The sequence below is a fragment of the Heteronotia binoei genome, chromosome 15 (assembly GCF_032191835.1).
Source record: "Heteronotia binoei isolate CCM8104 ecotype False Entrance Well chromosome 15, APGP_CSIRO_Hbin_v1, whole genome shotgun sequence".
Lineage (NCBI taxonomy): Eukaryota > Metazoa > Chordata > Lepidosauria > Squamata > Gekkonidae > Heteronotia > Heteronotia binoei.
Genome location: NC_083237.1, coordinates 28,770,451 through 28,787,059, shown reverse-complemented (window position 1 = coordinate 28,787,059; position 16,609 = coordinate 28,770,451). Strand labels below are relative to the sequence as shown.

Sequence of the window (16,609 nt, the reverse complement as noted above, 5' to 3'; positions counted from 1 at the left end):
ACCGGCCACATCGCCCGGGCTTGCCGGGCCAAGAACAGCCGCCGCCAACCGTCAGCGCATCACGACTCCCTGGACACACACACGACGGCATCCACCAGTCTGCAGGTATTGAACTTGCCCCTCTCGGCCCCAGACAAGGTCAAAATGTCGGTCCTAATCGAGGGCGCCCCCTGCATCATGGAAGTGGACTCGGGTTCCTCCATCTCTATCATTTCGGAGGAAACCCTCAAGAAACTATGTCCCCGCCGCCGCATCCAAACGCGGCCAGCGGACTTCGTACTGAGGGACTTTCAGAAGAACCCAGTACACATCGTGGGGTGGGCCCGGGTGCATGTAGAAAGAGGGGGTTTTAGGGGGCCCCTAGACATCCTAGTGGTCAAGCGCCAACTGACCACACTCCTCGGGTTGGCGTGGTTCAATCCACTGGGGATCCAGCTGGTGGGGGTGGACCACGTGCAGGCCAGCAATTTCGACGGGGTCTGCCGGGAGTTCCCCGAGGTCTTCGACGGGTCCTTGGGGAGCTACAAGGGTCCGCCCATCACCTTACCGATAGACCCAATGGTCAGGCCCATAAGGCTTAAAGCGAGGCGCGTCCCGTTCGCCCTTAAGCCTAAAATAGAGGCAGAACTGGACCGCCTAACAGCCCAGGGCGTCCTAGAACCTGTAACGTATGCGGAATGGGAGACCCCCATAGTAACGCCAGTCAAACCCAACGGGGAGGTTAGGATCTGCGCTGACTACAAGTGCACGATCAATAAGGCGCTGCAAGACAACCCCTACCCAGTACCGGTGGTTAGCCACGTCCTAGCAGCACTAGCCGGGGCGAGGGTTTTTGGAAAGCTGGACTTAGCACAAGCATACCAGCAACTGCCGGTCGACGCTAAGACAGCGGAGGCGCAGACGATCGTGACCCACAGGGGCGCGTTCAGGGTTAAACGGCTGCAGTTCGGGGTCAGTGTAGCTCCGGGGATATTCCAGAGCATAATGGACTCTCTCTTGAAAGGGATCCCCGGAGTTCAACCCTTCTTTGACGACGTTTTAATCGCCGCCCCCACCGAAGAAGAGTTCAGCTGCCGCCTGCGAGAGGTCCTCAGACGGTTCCAAGCGGCGGGGCTGAGAGTCAAAAAGGAGAAATGTTTGTTGGGTGTTCCGCGAGTGGAGTTCCTGGGGTTCGCCGTGGACGCGGCTGGAATTCATCCGACGGCGGACAAGACCAGGGCCATAGTCCAGGCCCCTGCCCCCAAATGCAAGGCAGAACTACAGAGTTTTTTAGGATTATTGAACTTTTATCATGCATTCCTGCCACACAAAGCCGCCGTGGCGGAACCGTTGCACCGCTTGTTAGATAAACAGGCCCCGTGGGTCTGGGGCAAACGCCAAGCCGCGGCGTTCCAGGCAGTGAAAGACCTCTTGGTCTCTAACGCGGTACTTCATCACTACGATGAAAACCTACCCCTGATCCTGGCTTGCGACGCCTCCCCCTACGGAGTAGGAGCGGTCTTAGGGCACCAACTCCCGGACGGGAGAGAGGCGCCGATCGCTTACTACTCCCGGACTCTGTCCCCTGCCGAGCGGAACTACGCCCAGATCGATAAGGAGGCCCTGGCGATCGTGGCGGGGGTGCATAAGTTCAACGACTACCTCTACGGTAGGCGTTTCACCATCGCCACTGACCACAAGCCGCTCCTCGGCCTCCTAGCCCCCGATCGTCAGACCCCCCAGATTCTGTCTCAGAGGGTTTTAAGGTGGAACCAGTTCCTGAATTCATACACTTACGCACTGATACACCGCCCCGGTAAAGCAATGGGTCACGCAGATGCCCTCAGCCGCCTGCCGCTACCCACAACGGACCCAGATCCCGCCCCGGCACACGGGGTGATGCTCATTGAGTCGCTCCCCGAGCGCCCACTGCACGCGGACGAGGTGGCTCGGGCGACTGGGAGAGACCGCATCCTCGCACGAGTCAGGGACTGGGTGGGAAGGGGGTGGCCCTCGGGCAAGGTGGAAGAAGCATTCCGGCCGTTCGCGTCCAGGAAGGACGAGCTATCGACACACAAGGGGTGCATACTCTGGGGGAGCCGGGTGGTGGTGCCCCCCCCCTGCGCAGACAGGTATTAGAGGATCTCCACGAGACCCACCCGGGCATCGTGAGAATGAAAGCCCTGGCCCGGAGCTACGTGTGGTGGCCGGGCATGGATGAGGAAATAGAGGGGTGGGTAAGAAGGTGCCAACCATGCCAGGAGTCCAGACCCAATCCGCCGTCCGCCCCGGTCCACAGGTGGGAGTCGAACGGGCGGCCGTGGTCCCGCCTCCATGTGGATTTCGCGGGGCCGTATCAGGGCCAGATCTTCTTTATACTTGTGGACGCATATACAAAATGGCTAGAGGTAATCCCGGTGGCCTCGACCTCCACCGCAGCAGCAGTCAGGGCGCTCAGGAGGGTCCTCTGCACACACGGGATCCCTGACACCCTGGTGACGGACAACGGCACGGCATTCACCTCCCGGGAATTCCGGGAGTTCACCGACCGGTACCTCATAAGGCACATAAGGTCCGCCCCATTCCATCCAGCCACCAACGGCCAGGCGGAGCGCATGGTGCGGACCACCAAAGAGGCCCTTGGCCGTATAGTACAGGGGGATTGGGACCACCGCCTCTCAGCATTCCTGTTCCACAACAGGATCACCCCAAACCCTGTAACCGGTTTCAGCCCCGCAGAACTGCTCATGGGGAGGAAACTGACCACTCGTCTAGATAGGCTACACCCGGACCGGGCGCCGGATGTCCGCGGGTCCCCCGAGGTCCGGGAAGCAGTTAGAGGATTCTTTCCGGGCGACCCAGTGTATGCGAAAAACTTCGCAAGCGGCCCCGAGTGGTTGGCGGGAAGGGTTCTGAGGGTGACAGGCTCCCGGTCATACGAGGTAACCACCGCCGGAGGCCAGGTGCTGAGACGGCACATCGACCAGCTGCGCCGCCGCACCCTACCCGAGGAGGCAGAAGAGGCAGAGAGTAGGGAACCGCCAGCAACGGAACCGCCAGAAGGGGCCCCGCCAATACAGGAGCTACCCCCGTACGAGGCCCCCGCAGCCGCGGGACCAGAACCGGAGCCAGCTCCCGACCCGGGCCGGCAACAGCCAGAAACGGCGCCACCCACGTTGGGATCGGGCCCCACACCAACGGCAACCCCGAGGAGATCAACACGGGAACGCAGGACGCCAGCGTACCTACAGGACTATGTAGTTTAAACTAGGAGGGGAGGAGTGTAGTGTATCGGACTCAGCGCAAGCGCCGCGCGACCCGAGCCACCCTCGGGTCGCCGTGCGCAGCGCGGGAAAAGCCACCGCCAATCCTGACCAAGGGCGGGAAGTTTAACTGGCCAGGATTGGGCTGGCCAGCGAAGGGGATGTTCCGGGATGCATGTATATATTAGCGGACCCGGCCGCGTGTTCCTCGTTCTTCTTGTGATGTACCAGCCAATAAAGACCTATGCCTTCACCACGTCTCGTCTCCCAGTACATTACACTCCCACTCATTGCAAATGACAAAATTTCACCTTGGGAGTCCTGACTCCCAACCATTTCCTGCTCCGATCAACTTGATATCCTTCTTCCACATGGTAGCTAACGATAACACAGTGTATGCAACACAGCTTGATTTTGGCAAGATTTTTCTAATGCCTCACAGCTTTAGAAGCCACCTGGAATAAGAGGTGCAACCTTTAAGGGGACCAGGGCTTTTTTTGTAGCAGGAACTCCTTTGCGTATTAGGCCACCCCCCCTCCCCAATGTAGCCAATCCTCCAAGAGCTTACAGGGCTCTTAGTACAGGGTCTACGGTAAGCTCTTGGAGGATTGGCTGCATCAGGGGTATATGGCCTAATATGCAAAGGAGTTCCTGCTACAAAAAAGCCCTGAAGTGGACACACAACTGGCTGCAAAACCACATACATGTTGAGAGGTTAAAGTCAAGCAGGGGAGTCCAATCTTCTTTTAGACAAGTGACTAGATCAAAAGGGTATCAGTTGACTAGAGTTTGTGGATGAAACAAAACTGGGGGGAACTGCATAGACTTCAAAGAATGCAGTAATATTCAGGATGACTTTATTCTCCCAAATATGGGAAGGGGGGATTCATGGACAATAGATTTGTTGGTTAGGCTGAGAGTGACTGGTCCCAAGTCACCCAGGGAGTTTACCAAGTCATCAATTTCTTCAGTTTGGTGTAGTGGTTAAGAGTGGGGGGACTCTAATCCGGAGAACCAGGTTTGATTCCTCCGCTCCTCCAAATGCAGCCAGCTGGGTGACCTTGGGCTGGTCACAGTTCTCTCAGAGCTCTCTCATCCCCACCTACCTGACAGGCTGTTTGTTGTGGAGAGAGGAAGGGAAGGAGACTATAAGCCACACTGAGTGAAGGGCATGGTATAAACCAGACTCTTATTTTTTGGTATTTTTAATGTGCATGTATGTGTGTATTCTACCTGGAAGTCATAGCAACCTCTGGTGACTGACCCCTACTGGGAGCATGGAGGATACTCAGAGAGGTAGCTGAAAAATGCCTCATCCTTTTCTTCTTTCTCATCTTCCTTCTCCTCCACATCTAGTATTATGTTTCTTTGTTGAGATGGGTATTTGGCTAACCTCCACTTGAAAATCCACAAACACTTGAGATGGTTTCTGGTCCACTTCAAGGAAATAAAAGAATAGTCTTATTTCTCTGCACCCAGACTGTTTTACTTGGACACTAACAAAGTTTCTCAGGTCAGTTCAGAGGAGAGCCAATTGCCCTTCTATTAGCCACTGCAAAATCCTAATTAATATAGTTATGGATTTTTGTAGAAGTCCCTTCCATTCAAAGGATTTATTTAAAAAACCTCAAAATGTGGGACTTTTAACAATGGACAAAAATCTCATCGTAAATGAATGGCAAATCCCTCAAAAGATTTTAAAACAACAATGAATTTCTTATCACTTATGGACTTTGCCAAAACCTTCACTCAAAAGCTGGCACCAATATGCTCTGGTTTCCTTCATTAACACAGAAAACCACTGTGTACTTCTTTATATAAATATTTTGAGGAGTAATACATTTATTATTTATTGTTGATTTCTAGTTCCCCAGTTTTCTTAGTCGCATTCTGTATTGTGTGGGGAGTTTTTTGGCCTGCATGGTCACTTTAGGGATGTTATTCCTTAGTGGGATAATTACCAAATAACCTAAAATATAATTTTTTAGACATGACATCAGGTAAAACTATTCATTTAAACATTTTTACTACTCAGAGATTGAACCCTCTTTTTTCCACAAGATCCACCCCCTTATTCAAGTTAGATGAGTAATGCTTATAAGACTCTAGAGACAAAAGCCTGGATTATAATTAAGTACATTTAAATTCTGGTTATGTTTACATTTTAGGAGTAGCCCCAATAGTCTCATTGCATGCATGCTATCTGAACCCCAATTATCTGCATGGTTACTCAATATAGAAAAAAAAAAATCTCCATAACTGGGTTCAGTTTGATGATTTATGTCTCCCTCCCTGAGAGGACTGCATTTGCTCTTATTAAATGGCTCGTAGATATTGAAATGCAAGAACTCAGAGGCCTTTCCTCTGGCAGATGTTCCACTTTGAGGTGGGGGATCTCCTCCAGTAGAACCTTGGCAACATATCTTTCTTGCTTGACTTCCCCCAACCTTCGTAAAGCCTTCATGTTAGCCCGCTTTAATGTCCTTCCTTCTGCTGTGCTGTATGGGAGGTTTAAGAAATTTCCATATTCCAACAGGTTTTGTGGTTGTGGAAAGTACTGAACATGTTCATTGTGGTTGTGGAAAGTACTGAACATGTGCATTGCACATTTTACTGTGATATTCGTGCCATGTACTTAGATCCTCTTCTTCGAAATTATGAGGGACAATCTGATGGTGGTAAGACTCTCTTCCTATTGTCCTCTCATAACCCTGAGATTATTGAGACTGTGGATAAATATCTGTGCTGTGCTTTTAAGAGGAGAGGAATGTTTCAAATGTTGGGGTAATATATGTTTTCTCCCTTGCTGATTGTGCACATCTATGCTGTTATGCCAATAAAGGTTGTTGTTGTTGTTGTAACTGGGCTATCATACGAATTTTGACAAGAAAAAGCATGGAAAGCCCTTCAAATGCTAAAAGTACTACACAAACATGAAATCTTTATAATCATTGCTAAGAATTACTACTTAATTAAGAGCCTTGTATCAGAATTATATCAGGAAATTAGGCAAGTTCCCATTCCCAAGGGAATTTGCAGTGTAAAATAGACCATGTGTGGCATTTTAGAAAGTAGGTGCGGCTAGTTGGGCCCTTTTCCCAACAGGGCTTCTGGTGGCCGATGAAGATTTGCTGTTCAGATTTTTTTTTTAATAATAAAAACCACTTTGGAAGTAGCTGTCACCACAGCACAAGGATCCTCACGGTGTGCTAGAAAGTTGGCTGTGCGTATGCATGAAAGTACTTGCAAACAATATGTTTGTTTAAAAAGTTATCTTATGAAGTGGAGCTTCTGCATGAGATGTAGAAGAGTGACTCTTACAGTTAATCATAACCTCACTTCCTGATTGAGATGCCAGCCTCCAGGTGGGACCCGGGGATCCCCCAGAATTACAGCTGATCTTGAGACTACAGAGATCAGTTCCCTTGGAGAAAATGGATGCCTTGGAGGGTGGACTCTGTGGCAGAGTACCCCACCAAGGTTCCTGTCCTCCCCAGGCTACATCCCCAAATCTCCAGGAGTTTCCCATCCTGGACATGGCAACCCTAACCTCCCCATCCCCTGCTGGTGGCCAGAGAGGGGAGCTGGCAACCTACTTCCTGACATTGTGTCAGGACCTCCTGTGGCAGCCATTTTGCAATTGTGCCCACCACATTGTGTCAGAATTCCAAACATGTCCACAGTCTCAAAAAAGTTTGGGTCTCTGTCATAAAGTTGTTCACTTGGGGGCTGCAACCTCCTACAGAGAAAGGTCTCTCCCACTGCCCATTACTCAAGAGCCTTTTAACTGGAGGTGACCAGAACAGATGCCTTTTGTGTGTTCTGCCACCGACACACAATCCTTGTAACCAATCAGCTTTATGTTCAATATTTGTACTTGAATCTGGTAATGCAGATAACATATGTACAACTGAACCAGGTTCATAATGATATAAGACACAAATGAAAACCTGGGGGTTGAAACCTGGCTGTCAGATTGTCAAACAATACCATAATCTGCTTAGTGACTTGTTTTTCGATCCAGATAATGGAATTTGTCCATTTGTACACATCTTATCAAGCCATTTGCACTGGCTGTGGTTGCTATTGAGTCAAAGGCCTCACTCATTACTGGAATGATTACACCTTTTTATCTTTGAAGCTGCATTTGATGGCCATGCAATATTACTAAACTGTGTAGCATGTGAACCTTAAGTCTTTGCTTTTTTTCTTTCTTGTTTTAAAAAAGGAGCATTAATATTCATTGATATCTGCAAGGTGGAGCAGATTCAGAGGTGAGGGGAAAAGCAATTAAGGGTTTACAACAGTTCTCAGAACATATTTAGTTTAAGATTTCGGGTGGGCCTGAAATCACTGAGCCAGCTGGGCAACAGAACGGCTCGTGAAAGTTATTGTTAGCCAATGCAGGCTAGAGATGAGAATGAACTGGCTCACAAACTAGAGTTCATGATGAATTTTGGGTGGTCTGTACTTCATCAAGTCAAGTTTGTGGCAGGTCATCTGGCATGAACTTTCCACAAACTTCCAAGTTGTTCGTGGAAGTTCATGCCAGTTTGTGAGTGGAGACATTCCCCGGCAGACTGTCTCTGTTCAATTAGAACGTTTACAGAAAGTCAAATCAACAAACTGGAGTGCATGCAGAGGAGCATCCAGGAGAGGTCCCCTGTGACTTTGATGTCTCTAGATTGCACAGGATCCCTTGAATAATACCCTCCTGAACATGGTAATTTTGACAGAAGCAGGTTCAGGAGTGTATAGAATGGATCCTATGCAAATAGAGAAACTAAACTCACAGCACCCTTGCCCCAGATGTTCCTCTATATGCTCTCCATGTTTGGTTTTGCTGCCTTGCACAGAATCCATTCTATACTCTCCTGAACCCCAGTCATTTTGACAGGTGCAGGTTCAGGAGTGTATAGAATGGGTCCTGCATATAGAATGGATTCTGAACCTCCTGAATCTGCGTCTGTCAAAATGGAGTTGGAGTCCAGTAGCACGTTTAAGACCAACAAAGTTTTATTCACATTGTTGGTCTTAATGGTGCTACTGGACTCCAACTTTGTTCTATTGCTTCAGATCAACATGGCTGCCCACCTGGATCTGTCAAAATGACTGCATGTCAGTTGTCATTTTGACAGGTGCGGGTTCAGGAGTGTATAGAAGGATCCTGGGCAAGTTAGAGACACTAAACTCACAGGGAAACTCTGGCTCTTTTCTACCTGTCCTCCATTTTTGATGAGGATTGGATATATGGGGTCCACGTTACAGCCCCCCAAAGAAGTGCTTCCTGGGGAACAGAAGCAGAGTTGGAAGTGACCTCCAAGATCATCTAGTCCAACCCCCTGCACAGTGCTGGAAACTCACAAATATCTCCCCCACGCACCCCCAGTGGCACCTGCTCCATGCCCAGAAGATGAAAAAAAAAACCCCTCTAGGATCCCTGGTCAAAATTGCCTGGAGAAAATTACTTTCTGACCCCAAAGTGGTGATCAGCATTTCCCTAAGTGAGTAAGAAAGGACTATGAGAACTAAGCACTGATGCAACTCTTCCTGCTCTCCTTCTCAAGATCAGCCTAAATTCACAGAATCTGCATTGCTGTCAGATGGCCATCTAGCCTCTGTTTTACAGGCACTGACAGAAAGCACTTTCCTGGTGTCACCTTCTTTGGGGGACTGTAACTCAGACCCCATAAATACAATCCTCACCAAACTCTGAAAGCAGGTAGAGGAGAGTGAGCCAGAGATCCCCTGTGAGTTTGGTATCTCTAGCACAGTGGCGTGATGTCTTCCACCCAGTCACGAACCTCATGAACTGAATCAGTTCATGAGGCAGCTAAAAATTCGAGACAGTCTGTAGTTTGCGAATGGGACACACAACAAACCATAATCCTAATCTCATTTTCCCAGTTTGTGGCCATCCCTAACGCAGACCCCTTGAATGAGAGGCCCAAAGTTCACATGGATGTTGATGGGGCCTAAGTCAGCTCAGACAGCTCAGGAAAGAGATCTGGAAGCCACAGACAATTCTGTGCTATGATAAGGGAGGAAAGGCAAAATCATGGTAAACTAGGATTAGGAAAGGGATTTATTTATTTTTTATTTATTTATTCGGGATTTGTATCCCGCCCTTCCCACAAGTGGCTCAGGGCGGCTTCCAACAATTAACAATTTAACAATTTAAGTATAAAACAATTAAATACTTGACATTTAAACATTAAAACCAATACATTTCAATTCATAAGATTGAAAGCAGATCATCATAAACATGACAAAGATACCTCTAGTAGTCTATGGATGTTTGCACTGGAATAAAGTCTTTAAAACAGCACTAGCCTGGTTCAATTTTGTTGCCACAGACTGCTACCCTAGGGTTGCCAACTTTGACTTTGGAAATTCTTGGAGGATGGAGTTTGGGAACGGAAGGGTGTTTCTCATGTCCAGGTCAAGGGTCAACTCTGCTCCTTCCTGGGAGGCCACTTCCACCAAAATACAAATTTTAAATTTAAATTTACAGTCTTGTATCACTCAACTTAAAATCTCTTTCAAAATAGTTCAGGTTTTTCTCAGTGCTGAGTAGGGTTGCCAATCCCCAGGTGGGCTCCCCCAGTTTGAAGGCCCTCCCTCCACTTCAGGGTAATCAGAAAGTGGGAGGGGGGATATTTGCTGGGACTCTATTATTCCCTAAGGAGAACTGACATAGGGTATAATGGAGAACTGATCTGAGGGTATCTGGGGGGCTGTTTTTTTGAGGTAGGCACCAAATTTGCAATGTGGCATCCAGTGCCTCTCCTTAAAACACCTTCCAAGTTTCAAAACAATTGGACCAGGGGGTCCAATTCTATGAGCCCCAAAAGAAGGTGCCCCTATCTTTCATTATTTCCAATGGGGGGAGGCATTTAAAAGGTGTGCAGTCCCTTTAAATGTGATGGCCAGAACTCCCTTTGGAGTTCAGTTATGCTTGTCACAATCTTGCTCCTGTATCCACCCTCAAAGTCTCCTGGCTCCACCTCCAAAGTCTCCAGATATTTCTTGAATTGAACCTGGCAACCCTAGTGCTGAGGAGAAACTGGAACACCCATAACAGGATGCTGGCTAACAGCAGTCTCATCCTCCTATCAGTCCCCAGTTGGCAGTAACTTTCATTGCCTTTACAGATAACTGTCAATGAGTTTCACCTCATCTCTGTGGTATACCGCAGAAGAAAAGGAAGTTCTAAGTTTGGTGTAGTGATTCCCCACTCCTTCACATGCAGCTGCTGGAGTGACCTTGGGTCAGTCATAAGTCTGTCAGAGCTGTTCTCTGTCAGAGCTCTACCTCACAGGTGTCTGTTGTGGGGAGAGGAAGGGAAGGAGATTGTAAGCTGCTGTGAGACTCCCAGTGAAGGGCAGGGTATAAATCCAATCTCCTCCTCCTGCTGCATGCATCCAAACTCTGTAGCAACTCTAAGATTTTCATTAATGCTAGCCTCTGTGGTTGATCTTTGGGAACCAATCTGTGTAGTCTAATAATTCCAAGAAAACTCTAGGGCTCACCTGAAGGTTATCAACCCTAAACTATGCCCCTCTGGAATTAAGAGTCCGAGGGACAATTTGTGTGGTGGTTAGATTGCTCAAGTTCGCCTGTAGTAGACCTGGGTTCAATTCCCTGTTCAGGTGACAATGGGGTGACTTTGGGCTGACTGTTCTATCTTTGCCTAGCCTCTCTCTCAGGGTAGTCGTGAGGAAGAAAATGGGATCTCTGTCCCAAATTCGTAGGAAGAAAGGCAGTGTCTAAATGAGAGCAAGGAATTAAAAGAACAGAACAAGAATAATAGCAGAATTGTATAAATCTTTTGGACAGCCCCCTTGAGAATGTTGTCCACACTTCCAGGCACCTCATCTGAAAAACTATGTATGATAGATGGAAAAGCATATTTCCTGCCGAAGAGATCTGAGCTCTTTTACTTTAGAAACTACAGTGAGCAAAACAAGGACCTATGAAATTATTAATACTGTGTCAGGAACAGTGAAAGACCAATTTCCTTTCCCGAGCATAGAAACAGAACTGGAAGATATCTGTGGCTCTCCAAACACCAGTCATTAAAATTTATGACCCAGGATCAACAAGGCCAACATTTTCAAAAGTGCACTCAGTCAAGAGAACTGACAGAAATATCTTGCGGATGAAAGGCCAAAAGCTGCTTTATTTTTACACAGGGGGGAAAAGCTGACATCTGCATGGCCACTGGATGATCCAGAAACCTCATACAAACACATTTTGATTGCCAATTGGTTCTTAACATGCACACATCAAGAATGGGAGATGGGCGTCAAGGGTCATGTCTGAAATCAACCTAAGAGACGCACTCGCTACATGATAAAATGCTCAAATCACTCAAAATGCTGAAATCATTCCCCCCTCTCCAGACCCATAGCCGGAAAATTTTAGATGGGGGGGGGGGAGATGATAAAATTTTAGGTGGGGGAGCCATGGGGCACAAAATGACATCACAAACTTTTAAGAAGCACATGTCATTGGTTACCATAGGATTCTTGCAATCTCTAAGAGTTGCCTTCTGCCCTGTCTGCATGCTGGTTTGGAGACAGGGATGGCTTGGAGACAGAGAGTTTGGAGACTGGCATGGCTTCTCTTGGACAGAGGACAGCACGGAGCTTGGTGGGAGCTGCTTGTAGGCCCTTCAATGGAGGGGCCATGCAAATGGAGAGGCTTGTCCCCCTGGGCCCCCCTGTAGCTATGGGCCTGCCCCCCTACCTTGGTATTTTTATCCCCAGGAACTTGCCTCTTCAGTGTTGTGGGAAAGGGAAATACATGCAACCCTCCTGATGTAAGAGAAATCCTACTTTATTCAGCATAGCTTAATCCCATGTAAATATGCATGTGGTTGCTACTGTCTTACTTTCTACTGAAACCTAAAGTTATTTTACAGCCGAACTGTAGCATGCGTAGAGCTGGGTTAGCGCAAAGAATAGTACTGTCTGGTATATTTATGAACTTCTTAAAAAAAACATAAATGGATGCTAAAATATATATCCAGAATTTGAGACACAGCTGAATGCTGATCCTTCATCTTGGGTTATATCTGAGCATTTCTTAGAAAAAAATTAATAGATGAAGATAGAATCACCAACATTGAAGCACACAAAAGTCACAAGTTATTGGGACTTGGAAACTGTTTGCAAATTCTCAACCAAAACAGAAAAAAACCTATTCCACCTGTTTTAAAAGGACCTTAAGGTGGAATGGTTGGAACTTCTCCCTGCACCTCCCTGTCTCTCATCTCTTCTGTGAGGGAGGAGGAGGAAATCAGAGAGAGAGAGAGAGAGAGAGAGAGAGAGAGAGAGAGAGAGAGAACCAACACACGACTGGTCCCAAGTACACCCAAATTTCATGACAGAGTAGGGATTTGAACTGAGATATCTTCTGTTGTCTACAGTTATACCACACTGGTTCCTTAAACACCTTGGGGCAGAGGCCTTGGTTAAGCATCATGGTGCTAAATAATAATACTTTTAATTCAAGTGGAGCAGTAAGTTAAACTCTGGAAGAATCCAGAACTTACCAATATCTCTCATCATACTCTGTAAGGCTGCTATCACAGGCAACAGGATGCTTTTTTTTTTTTTAATAGAAAAAGCCCAGCAGGACTCATTTACGTATTAGGCCACACACCCCTGACACCAACCCAGCCAGAACTGTGTTCTTGTGCATTCCTGCTTTTAAAAAGTCCTGTTAGGAACACTTTCATGGGAGAGAGTGCCACTGAACTCAGCAGGTGCTACATCTGAGTAACCACACATAACAGAAGTCTGCCCATACAGTATGTATGCCTTCCTGAAATATTTATGTTGTCTATCCTGTTCCATCGCATTATATTTCTTGCAGGGGTCACTTTGTAGAAAAATAGGTGGTGAAGCTCATCCAGGGATTGTTATGCAGCTGCGCCTACTATTCAATGGACAAGGTGGGGAGAAGGAGGGGAAACCCTCAGAAAGGTCCAAGAGCTGTGCTCCCGTGAGCTCCTGCTGAATCCGAGGCCTGTTTCCTTGTATAGAAAAGTAACGCTGTTTGCGGACACGGTTGCAGCGAGAGCAGAGAAGATGGAGCTCAGAATTTATTTATTTAATTCAGGACATTTCTAGGCCACTTTTCCACCCAAATCAGGGAGTTTCCACAGAGCAGCTTTTGAAGTGCCTGAGGGCTGAGGCCCTCGTTCTACCAGCAGACCTTTCTAGTGACAAGGACTGTTGTCAGAGCTGGGAAGGTCCACTGGAGATTTCTGGAGAACTACTGCTCATCGGAGCTCTGTGCTAGAACCAGGCTAGCAGCTGGCATGCTGGAGGGGACAATCTCCCAGGGTCCAGGGCAGGACTTCAGGGGTGGCCAAATTTGCTTAACATAAAAGCCATATTGAATAAGTGTCAGATGTTTGAGAGCTGAAAGGCATATGAATGTCAGATATCTGAGAGAAGGAAGGAAGGAAGGAAGGAAGGAAGGAAGGAAGGAAGGAAGGAAGGAAGGAAGGAAGGAAGGAAGGAAGGAAGGAAGGAAGGAAGGAGGGGAGGGGAGGGGAGGGGAGGGGAGGGGAGGGGGAAGGAGAGGTGGAAAGAAAGCACTTTAAATGCATTCTCCAAACTGCTGGCTGACTTGGCTTGGAGAAGTGATTTAAAGAGAGGAATGCCTTCTCCAAGCCGGCCAACCAGGTAGTGAGGCCTTCAAGAGCCACACAATATGTGTGAAAGAGTCACATGTAGCTCCCAAGACGCAGTTTGGCTATCCTTGACTTAGGGCATCCTGAAGCTTGTTTAGTAATGCCACACAGAATCATAGATTTGGAACAGGACCTCCATGGTCATCTTGTCCAACCCCCTGTATAATGCAGGAAATTCACAAGCACCTCCCCTCACGCCCTCTGGCGACCCCTGCTCCATGCCCAGAAGATGTAAAAAAAAAAAATCACCTCTCCAGGGTCCCTGGCCAAACTGGCCTGGAGAAAAAATGCTACCTGACCCCAAAGTGGCAAACAGCCTGGATTTCCCTGGGCATGTAAGAGGGAACCACAAGAGCTAATCACTGCGGTGAACATGCAGTGGTTTCAGCACTTCTGTGCTCAAGAAGGCACCAGACAGCTTGGCTGGGTGGCTAAACCAACAGTCTCCCTTGGTACCAGGCCAACTTGGCATCTCTTCCACCTCTGGTGCTGAATGTAGGTAGTCAGGTTGGTCCACAGAAAAATCACAAGCAGCAGCACACATGGAGCAGCCCCCTTTTTTCTCCAGCCCAGCCATGAGCCGAAGGATCTTACATCCCCTTTCCAAGTCCCCCAAGAAGTTCTCACCCAGTTGGATGTTGGCTACAAAAAGGATAGTGGTGGGGAGGAAAAGTTGTCTCTGGACGCATCTTCTTGGTAGAGTCTTCAGATGGCACACAGGATGTGGTGCAGGCAAAACCTCGTTTGAGGTTGTGCAAAGCAGGTTTCAAAAGGCACCGAGAACTCCGGAGACGGAGAAGCCATACTGACACACACACCTTACCCAAACAGGCAATTCTGAACACAACAGCCTTGGAAAATCCATTTGACTGCAATGGATCTAGAAAGGTGTAACTCTCTCTGGGATTGCGCAAGTAAACAGACATGCCAGAAAGTGCACGAGGTCACTGTAACACGCGTGCCTCACCGGTCATGCTGATGGGACATTCCAGTGGCCAGACCTCGAAAAGTCAAACGGGGATCCATCCAGGCGTAACTAATCCGGAATAAATAGTCCGGGAAGGCAACCCTCGGATATGACATTCCTCCCTCCCCCCGCGCCTTTCCTCCCCAACCAAAGTCAGCCGCGCCTCCCTCTCCGGCGCCACTCACTCACCTCAGCCAAATCAACTGGGATCGGGGCCGGCTGACCGTCATCCTGACCCCTTCATGGGCTGGGGGCGGGGTCTCTGTTCCCCCCCTTTTAAGGAGGCCAGGAGGGCAACTTCTGCCTGCCTCGATGCTGTTGCGGGCAGGCGGTGTGTGGCACAAACTCCCTCTTCCAGCCCCGGTTTTAACCGCGTGGAGCTGCGAAATCGAAAGCGCTGCGGCGAGTGGAGGAGGGGCCACGGGATCGCCCAGCGGGGGTTGAGCCCCTGGGAGCGGGCCGCTCCGGGCCCCCAGACAGGCCGCCCGGCCATCCCTGACGCACGCGCGCGCGCAGCCCAGGCTCCCCAGCCTCCAGCGAGAGGGCAGCGCCAAGGGAGGGAAAGGACCCCGGGGTGGTGGGCGTCTCGTCCGCCGCAGAAGCCCTCCACAGTTTGGGGGGTTTTGTTGTTGTGCTAAGAGTTAACACAATTTAGTCCGGGCACCTGCCGCAACTGGCCAGGGTTTAGTAAAGGCCAAGGTGTGTCTGAGTACGTGCACAGTGATTTCCTCCTCCTCTCTCTCCCCCTCCTCCCCGCAGTCTTCTAGTATATACTTTTGGGGTAGCATCCAGCAGAAGAACCTGCTGTGATTATCCAGAAAACCAGGCACTTTCCCCACACTTTTTTCCTGCGGTCAACCGGCTCCCCTTCTGACCCCAAGCCCCTCTCCCGCCGAGTGCCAGGAGGGTCGCCAACAACCTTCTTGGCCTCCCTCGCCCTTTACCCCAAATGATTGCAACCGACTTCATGGTACAGAACGGCTCCGGAAATCGGCTTCGGTCCCATTCCAGACCCAAACGACCCAAGGCTTCTGGTCAAGGGACTCGGGAGGCGTCTTGGCCGCTCTAACCCAGCCAATAACTTTCCCCTCCTTTCCCCCGCCAGCCTTGGCCTCCGGAAATTTCACGAAGGTGCCACCGACTTTTCTTCTGGTTTATTTTGCTTTCCCCATTCAGGCCACAGAGAAGCCCAAGAGTCCCACCAACCCTCTCTCTCTCTGGATTGCCCCCCCCCCCTCGCATGCCTAACGATGGCCTCATGTGACTCCACTCGAGACACACAAGCAGGCCTCAGAATGTGGGCGCTCTTCCGCAGCAGACAACTGGAACCCAGATCCCCACCCCCGTCCCCAGACCTCCAGTCCTGGACAGGCGCCACGCCTTCCCCAACAGGGAGGGAGAAGAACTGCCAACCCCAACAACAGTTGAAGCCCCAAGGCTTCACTAGCCAGTGTTGCAAAGCCCGGCTGCTTTTCCTGGTCTGACCGCAGGGTCTCTGCGGAGGAATCTGGGTTAGGGTAAGGCATCTGGAAGGTCAAGGGGTCGAGGACATTGTGGCCGGGGTGAAGGAGGAGAGTATGGTAAGTTGCAGGCCAGCACATCCCACTAGACAACAGCTGTATAATAAGAACAGCTGGAGGAGGGCTGGTCTATGCAGGCGGATAATAAGAACACTTAACATTTATAGAACTG

General features: G+C 49.2%; 1 protein-coding gene across 1 annotated transcript in view; it reads right to left on the bottom strand.

Moving 5' to 3' along the window:
- Positions 1 to 15,169, bottom strand: part of FLT3LG (fms related receptor tyrosine kinase 3 ligand) — a 49,126-nt gene extending 33,957 nt beyond the window's left edge. The window contains exon 1 of the mRNA XM_060256234.1: positions 15,107 to 15,169. The gene's annotated coding sequence lies outside the window, so the exon portion shown is untranslated. The remainder of the gene's footprint in view (positions 1 to 15,106) is intronic.
- Between the last annotated feature and the right edge of the window lie 1,440 nt (positions 15,170 to 16,609).